At 36.7% G+C, this 8,834-nt stretch overlaps 1 protein-coding gene across 1 annotated transcript in view; it reads left to right on the top strand.

Moving 5' to 3' along the window:
• The first annotated feature begins 3,124 nt into the window (after positions 1-3,124).
• LOC133526487 (beta-1,4-N-acetylgalactosaminyltransferase bre-4-like) overlaps positions 3,125-8,834 on the top strand; it is a 404,725-nt gene continuing 399,015 nt past the window's right edge. The window contains exon 1 of the mRNA XM_061863140.1: positions 3,125-3,423. The gene's annotated coding sequence lies outside the window, so the exon portion shown is untranslated. The remainder of the gene's footprint in view (positions 3,424-8,834) is intronic.

Raw genomic sequence — 8,834 nt, 5'->3', positions numbered from 1 at the left:
AATTTGCAATATAGGAGTTTTCGGGGGTGACAAATCGATCTCGCTAGGTCTTATTATTATTTATTATTATTATTTATTATTATTATTTATTATTATTATTTATTTATTTATTTATTTAATATTAGCACTAACAGATAAACCTTAAGAATAACTTATCTCTGGGAAAACGCGCATTTTTGAGTTTTTATATGTTTTCCGAGCAAGACTTGGTGTCCCAGATATTATACTTTAATATACAAATCAAATGATTACAGCTTTGGCACTGTATCAGAGCTAACACCCCGCTATGATATTTTAATCCATACCGCAGTCTATTATTAATTCAGTGCGATACGCTCGGAATCCTATTATTGACTGAACAATTTACATTTCCATTTTAGTAATAACGTTACCTGCTTTAGCTAATGCTGACGTAATTACATTTATGTTGGAAATATTATTTTTCACCATACCAGCTGGTAAAGGCCCTTTTGATTATTTAAAAACTGATGAGAAAGTTGCATTTTATCCACATGTGGGGTATAGTAATCAGATGTAAAATTTTAATTGTTTCCTTATGTTAGCTAGCAGAATTGACTTTTAGACGATGATTTTGAATGATAAATATTTAATGACGTTTATTTGGTTTTGATTTTGTTTGATATTTTACAGCTAATATTTTCTTCGGTTTGGTGTAGTGTAAAATTTTGTGTTTCACTCGGGAGCAAAATTTGTTTAACCCTCGCGCCTTGAAACCCTCGCAACGCTCAAGCTTTCATCTTTCGAACCAGGAGCGTAGCCAGTGGTTAAACAACAACTTTGCCCCCCTTTGTAAAACAAATAACTATTAACCATATCGATAGCAAACAAGCGTACTGCCTACGTAATTCTAAGTGCATGGGTACCGTAGAAACGACATCTGCGAGGCCCTTTTTAATATGGATTTCCAAGGTAATAAAAAGGTTGGCTTTGGAAGGCCCCCCTTAAGTGCGAGGCCGTGGGCGAGAGCCCCATTTGTCCACGCCTAGCTACGCCACTGGTAGAAAAGTGACAGTGACAGACAGAAGGTTTTCGTCCGCATAACTATTAGCTTAGCATAGCAATAGCACCCCTTATTTACCTTAAGCAGTGGGCGACTCTCCTCCTTTCAGTCATTCTCGGTTCCGTTCGGCTTAGCATTGCTCCGAGCAATTATTAGGGTTGGCACAACTTGACTTCCCCTTGCATGCATTTTGACGCTAAATAACCGAAAGGGATAGTGCAATAAATTAAATTGAAACTGATAACATACCAAAACCAACCTACGTAATTTGGTTGGGTTATTTGTTGCCCACCATAAGCCATACTAAAATTTACGATGGAGAATAAAAAAAAAATTAACAAGGACGAACAATCATAACACTTTCTCTGCTACTCCTACTGAAAGTTCGATAAGAGCATCTCGTTCGGTCATCTGCCGGCTCTACCATTTCATCTCTATACTTATTGTACCTCTATGTTGCCTACTTAACATCGCCTCGCATTACAAACGGAAGTGACCCAGCCATGTTTGCCCAAAAACAACAGCCAGTGTGGTGCCATTGAAGGCATCAAACTTAATTTAAATTCAGCGAGCGACTTCATGGTCCCTTCCTGTGCATGTCAACAGTTTGTCCTTTCCCTTTAGGGCGTTGGCAGTTGGATCAGTTTTAATTATATTTTATAATACTTACGAAACAAGACGCGGCAGAGGGGCATACATTAAATGAAAGTTTTGAGCTTCAGCGCCCGCTCTACCAATTTTGCTTTAGGACCTTTACATAAGTGACTTTCTTTTGCATGAGAATGATTTTTCGTGACATAGGTACGATCACGTCACGTCTGAAAATATATATACGGACGACAAAGTGGGAATAAGTATAGTCGTGTATACATATTTTTGGGACTTTGTTCGTATCGATATTATTACACGTGACTGTACTAGGTACTTGGTTACGTCATAAACTTAAAGAAATAGGTAGTGCCTAAAGTGAAAGTGGCCCTGACATGGACCGAATTATGACCGAATACAGTTTGTTAAAAAAAAAAAAACTAAATTTGATGATTACAGTTTCCTCGTAATAGTTTAAGTATTATGTATGTCTAAACATGTCACTCGCACGATATTTACGCCGACATCATTGGTTAAAGCTTACATAGGTACGCTTTAAAAAATAGTTCTGGAGTGTTCTAGAGATGTGGGGATGAAAGCACATACTGAATGCATTTGGGGCAACGATGTGAAAAAAAGTTTCAATTTCTATAATCAACATTTTTCAACATTCAGAATTTTAGAAAAAAGTTTATTTTAGTTGGGATGGTTTTAAACTTTAAATTACTACAGTAAACCGTGCTTGAAACGGAACGCAATGAATCACAGTTGCCACACTGATGTTTTTTCCTGGAATTAATGAAAATACAGATTATGGTCAATATCGTTTGACCGTGTCACACTAGAAAAAGATTGTACTATCCACGTTAAAAATATTTGCCAGGTAAGTAATGCTACAACGTAGACTCATAGATGGATAGGGCGCACATGCCTTATGCAAGGAAATTGCATGAAATGTCGCAGATGTCTACAACAACGGTACGTTTTAAGCATAAAAAAGTAAGTATAGAAAGGCAGGATTTGATGGGAAGGAATAATTATAAAATTCAAAATATAACCAATGTTACGAATAGTCTCCTATATTATATGACTGCAATAGAAGTGTAGATAGCTATAGTTAATATTTGGCAATCCATTTACATCCGTAGAAAAAGGTGTCTAATTTGAAAAATGTAGGCGCTATGGAAAAAGCCTTATGAGCAAAATTAAGATTTCGTGCTTTCTTTTCTACTGGCAAATTGGTTTTGCCAGGGTATGTGTTATGTATTATGCAATCACACAACAAAACAAAACATTAAAAACGAATCCTACATTTTTTGACAATATAGTCAAACCGAGATAAGTTGCCAGCAATTTTGATAGCGCAGACGGTGCGCGGGTTATTTTAAACGTCAAAGTTCTATGAATTTATGACGTTTACTTGACACTCGTACCGTCTGGGCTGGCTCTAAAATAGCGGAATATACAAAAATAACCTGGCAACATTATTTGCTTTTTGATTTTCGCCATTTGACACATACGTCACGTCAGTTGAATGGACACTGCGGTTTGCGGCAAATGATCGCAGAGTAGTGGGTTTTACGGATTTGTAATTCAACTGCAGTTCGTAATTCTTTCGTTTCCCCAGTTTCTAGTGTTCTGGTTGTGTAATTACTACTCGCGGAGTGTGTAAATTTATGCGAAATTTTCGAAATAGCGCGAGGGAAAGTCTGTAATATGCGCTAGTGCTGGTTTTTAGATGAGACAAGTTTTTGTGTGCAAATTTATTCCCGTTTTGGCGCAAGTTGTGAGGAAAATCAAGTCGCAAATATAAGGTGAGTAACATTCTATCACTCGATTAGTTATTTGTTAGGAAACTGAAAGTTAAAAGAAAAGGGTCGTTCTAATTTTAGAATACGTTTACAATTACCATGTGCGAATGGTTTATTGTTTACATGTCTTCTTAGATTCTGGATGGGGATATCCAAGGTCGTTTTATAAATTAATCAATGAAAGGGTGTTCTGGAATGGACCTGTTTCTATATTTATAATATCATTGATGTTAAGAGTATAAAAACATTGTGTTTATTAACATTAATACAATCTCGCAAATTCCAAAGGAGTTCAAGGGCATTTATAATTGTAAGATAACAAGCTGTATTTAACAATAAAACTTAATTTTATTATATGGTTGTGCATATAATATTATAGACAGTATGTAAAGTAAACATAAACAATTATTTTTTCTGCAGAGATTTTTTTTTATGGGGCTTACTGGACTTGTCATTGTGTCTATTCTCATGATGTAACTTTTCAGTTTAGAGCTGGTTACAGTCAGCCAGTGTTCATATTGAAATGACCTCTGCTTCCAATAGACACTATAAGGATGCATTCCATTAGATGGTCTCCGCTGAAACCCAATTATGCACTTAACAATATCTGGTCAGTTTTCCTATTACATCATAGCAAAACTGACCATAATATTGCAGAAAGCAAACCAAGTCAATGTTAACTGACACATGCTAATAATAGTATAAATATTTGCCCAGAGGCCCATTTCTTGAATGGAATCAGTCTAACATTATTAGTTTGTTGCCATGCTAACCCATATGACTTGACTAATATTATTAATCTAATACCATTTGAGAAATGGGCCCCTGGTCTGTCTTTCTGTCACAAGTTTTATCATTAATGGAGAAAAGTTGCTAGTATTAACTTATTTTTTTAGGGTTCCGTAGCCAAATGGCAAAAAACGGAACCCTTATAGATTCGTCATGTCCGTCTGTCTATCCGATTATTTTAATTGTGGGTTACTTCCTACAATATACCTTTAATTTGGACAGATTTATATATACTTTATGGCTTTAGTGTCCAAATTAAATCAATTTATGCAACAAAAATAGGCCAAATATATGTATCAAACAGTTTATTTAATATTCCTGTGTATAATCTTCATCATCAGCAAAACTTTCACACATGGGAGAACTAAATATTAAAATCAAATTAGTCCTTAATTAGGAACAATTCTCTGACATTCTTCCAGTTCATATTTTATTACAGTTACAACTTAATTTAAACTTCAGTGAAGGACAATTATCATAAGATATATCAGAGCAGCTGAGCTCGAAGCTTGCTCAAAAATATCATATCTTGCACTCTAGCGCCATGAAAATAGAGTCATGTTCAGATATTTCTGAGCACCTTGGCTGCTGCGATATCTCTGAGAGTGACTGTACTAGACTACAGGTACATTAACAACTACAGGTAAATCAATGATAGGTACATTAACCTTCCACGCTACATAATCACTGCAATATGTCAATATAGTGTTTATCTGTGTAAACACTGTAAACAAACCAGTGTCAGTTTAGTGTCAATACTGTTTATCTTATCTATACTTTGTTACATCTGTTTCTTTGATCAATATGCTGATATGTGTGTTGATAATTAGTTGTTTGGGATAATCTGTCAGATTGTATAGCTAATCCAAATGTTCATTATTTATTTTCTTTTTCAATCAAATCAGACCATGATAAAAATAAAATGAAATATTAAATATAGTGGTTTTAGGTTATTTTGATTGTGTATTTTGCATTTTAGATAGGTGTAACAGATATTCAGTATTCAACTGAATATTAGCCAAAGTGGCAGGATAGGCTTGAATAGTGCCGAATATTTGTGGAATCTTTAATAAACCCGTATGGTGAATATATAAATATATGTTTTGTTACATGAGAAAAGGAATCTTAGTATATCATACAATAATATGTTATATGTTAATTTTAAGTTTCATGGCACATTGGCTACGTCTGTAAAGTCATGGAAACATATTTTCAAATGATTAAAATAAAATAAAATGGGAAAAAGAACATTATAGATGCAGTAAGGTTTATATTGTTATTTGACCAATCTAGTAGGCTGGCAACACCCTTGCATCCCCTTGTCTTGAAGGTGTCCACGGGTAATTACTTGCCATCAGGCAATTCATCTGCTTGCTCCAATATCATAAGAAATGAGGATGGATCTGACCAAGTGGGTCTCTACCCAAGAGAGTCAGACCATGCTAAGTTGGCAGCGATTTTGATAGCTTAGCCTGTTCAAGTAATAAATAAGCGTACATAATTTTATAGAAGTTTGACGTTTAAAATAACACTTGCTCATGCTGGGCTATTAAAATTGCTGCTCACTTAGTTTGGTTTGACTCTAGTGACCCTGCCTATGAAGGTTATGGTCCCGGGTTCCAATCCTGGTAAAGGCATTTATTTGTGTGATGAACAATACATATTTGTTCCTGAGTCATTGTTGTTTTCTATTTATATAAGTATGTATATATTTGTCTATACAATGTGATTGTGCACGTATAGTGGAGCCGTTAACCACGTATAGTATGATGAATTTTATCGACAAATCACCCCCCATACTTTTGTTTTTTCTCAACCATTTTAATACTGCAGCACAAGTTGTATGCTGCCAAACATGACTGCACTTCGTTAATGTACCATTATCTGACCATTTACCTATCGCACATAAAAAAAAAATCGATAGCTTATGGATTAGGGCATTTATTTCAAGTACTTTGCTTAGTTTAGGGCTAGGTCGATTTGTGTAAGATGGTCCCCAAATATTTATTTATTCCTTTATTTATTTTGGGCCTTAGTTTAGGTTTTTTACAATATGAATATAAAAGTAAAATATACAAATACTTACCGAACAATACAAAAATATGTAAATACATAAAAAACCTACCTAGGGTGCCGCTAGCAGTGGGGCAGGGCCCAAGCTGCCGGTGGTCAGGGCCGCAGAGAGAGGAACCGCCGGACTATCCGCGCCGATCCAAGATCACCGCCTTCTGCATCTCACCCTTGATCCAACCATCTAGCGAGAGATTCTCAAGGTGTTGGTGGAGACTCTTCGCTATGAGACCGTTCGCTGAATTATTATTTATTATTAATAAAAACTGCAAGAACTTGCAAGAAGCATCGGTGTCCCTTGTTATCAAGAAATACTTGTTTAGCACCACTTTATGTTTATTTGAGGATTGTGCTAATCTATGTTAATTCTTAGAGTAATCTGTTGAAAGGGAGCGTGAATCTGCGTGGCTAATCACACTATGTATTCATCTGTGGTTAGCACTATTAGCAGAAACATAATAACTGAATGACACAGTTTACATATCCTTATCACAATAGATATTGTGACATTATGGCTGAAAACAGTACAGAATATAACTATAGATCGAGTCATTCACGAAGACGCGTGACTTGATTCATATTGTTATGTTTTTTTTTTTTTTTTATTCTACGTCGGTGGCAAACAAGCAAACGGCCCGCCTGATGGTAAGCAGCCTCCGTAGCCTATGTACGCCTGCAACTCCAGAGGAATTACATGCGCGTTGCCGACCCTAAACCCGCCCCCCGTCATTGAGCTCTGGCAACCTTACTCACCGGCAGGAACACAACACTATGAGTAGGGTCTAGTGTTATTTGGCTGCTGTTTTCTGTAAGGTGGAGGTACTTCTCCAGTTGGGCTCTGCTCTAGATCTGGAATGACATCCACTGGCTGTGCCCTACCACACAAAGCGAGATGACATTCACAATGCCCATACCTCTCTTTTGGACGTAGTTTAAGGACGTACCCGGGTCCAAAATTAAAGGTTAGGTTTGACAAATCTGCGCGTCATCGTGAATGACGCGAACTTTACATGCATTTAGGTAGTAAATACTATGTGCTTGAAGGTTGATTGTAAATATTTTTAAAGATTCTAAATATTTTATCGTAAATATTTAAAAAAAACTCAACTCAACTAAAAATCATCAAATCAGTTAGCATCTTTTGTGTGCTCTTTAATTCAACATTACTTACATATATTTTTATTAAGATACAAAAAAAAACAATACCTTAAAGAATATCTTAAGGATTTTACATTACTATTTTGTATGCAAAATTTCAGCATCGGAAATCGGGAAGTGGGTCAAAAGCTTCTAAATTTGACCCACACTAACAAATGAACATACATACACACTAACAGGGCAAGTTAAATAAAAGCTTGTTAAAAATCAAAATCATTATTGTACTGTACTGTTTTAGCGGACGGGAAGTTCATTTTTGTATTGTTTTTTTAACTTTTAAAGACGTGTATCTACTAAGAAAAATCAATGCAAACAGCCAATTATTAGAGCCACGTCTCACGACTCGGTCAGCTATCATTTCAAACTATAGGATAGAGTGAGATAGGAATATAAATGACCTTACATGTTTCGTTCTTACAAGACCGTCGTTATGATCGTGCGAATACTGAAATAAATTAAATTAAATTAAATTAAATAAACATTTATTTCAGAATTATTTCCATATTATATTATATTATATTATATTATATTAGTAACTTATTACCTAATAAACTAAACCTATATTAATACCTATTTTATTTTATAATGTAGTATCCTATCTCGATTGTTATGGGCATGTAGGCTGCTCCAGTACTGCCAGAAAGCGCCATCTACCCTGTCCGCGACTGTGGCAAGGAGACTGTTGGCGCTGCCGCGCACGCGCCGCACCAGCGACGCCACCCGCTTGCGCATGATGGCGTGGAAGCCGTCGGTGCGCGCCTCCGCGAACATACCGCTAGCGCTGCAATAGCGCGGCAGCCCCAACAGCATCCTAAAAGCATTATTATATTGCACGCGCAGGGCGCTGTAAGTTTTTTGAGTAAAGTTGATCCATAGGCTGCAGGTGTAAAATGACTGACAGTACGCCTTAAAAAGGGTGATTTTAACGTTGCTAGTACACCTTGCGAACCTACGAATCAACATATTACTTCTTACTGCCAGCGCCCTACGCTCCCTTTCTACATCTATATCATCTTTTAGCGATGCGGTTACCCAGTGTCCCAAGTACTTAAATTCTCTTACTACTTTAAGAGGAGTGCCATTCAGTCTCACTGGAGGTAACATTTGGTCGTCTAATTTTACAGTTCTTCCCCTGAAGACCAGCAACTCACTTTTAGAGACATTGTACTTGAGACCATGGGCTTCCGCATACCGCTCACAAACACTTACCAGCGTCCTCAGGGCGTCGATCGACGGGCTCAGCAACACCATGTCGTCTGCGTAACTGATGTTATTTACGAACGTCCCATCTATTGAACATCCGACCATAGTGTTGCTGAGCTCCTCAATCAGCCGATTGATATATAGGCTGAAGAGTCTAGGCGACGTAAGCCCCCCCTGCCTGACCCCGCACTCCA

The sequence above is a fragment of the Cydia pomonella genome, chromosome 16 (assembly GCF_033807575.1).
Source record: "Cydia pomonella isolate Wapato2018A chromosome 16, ilCydPomo1, whole genome shotgun sequence".
NCBI lineage: Eukaryota > Metazoa > Arthropoda > Insecta > Lepidoptera > Tortricidae > Cydia > Cydia pomonella.
This window is presented reverse-complemented; position numbering and strand designations above follow the sequence as displayed.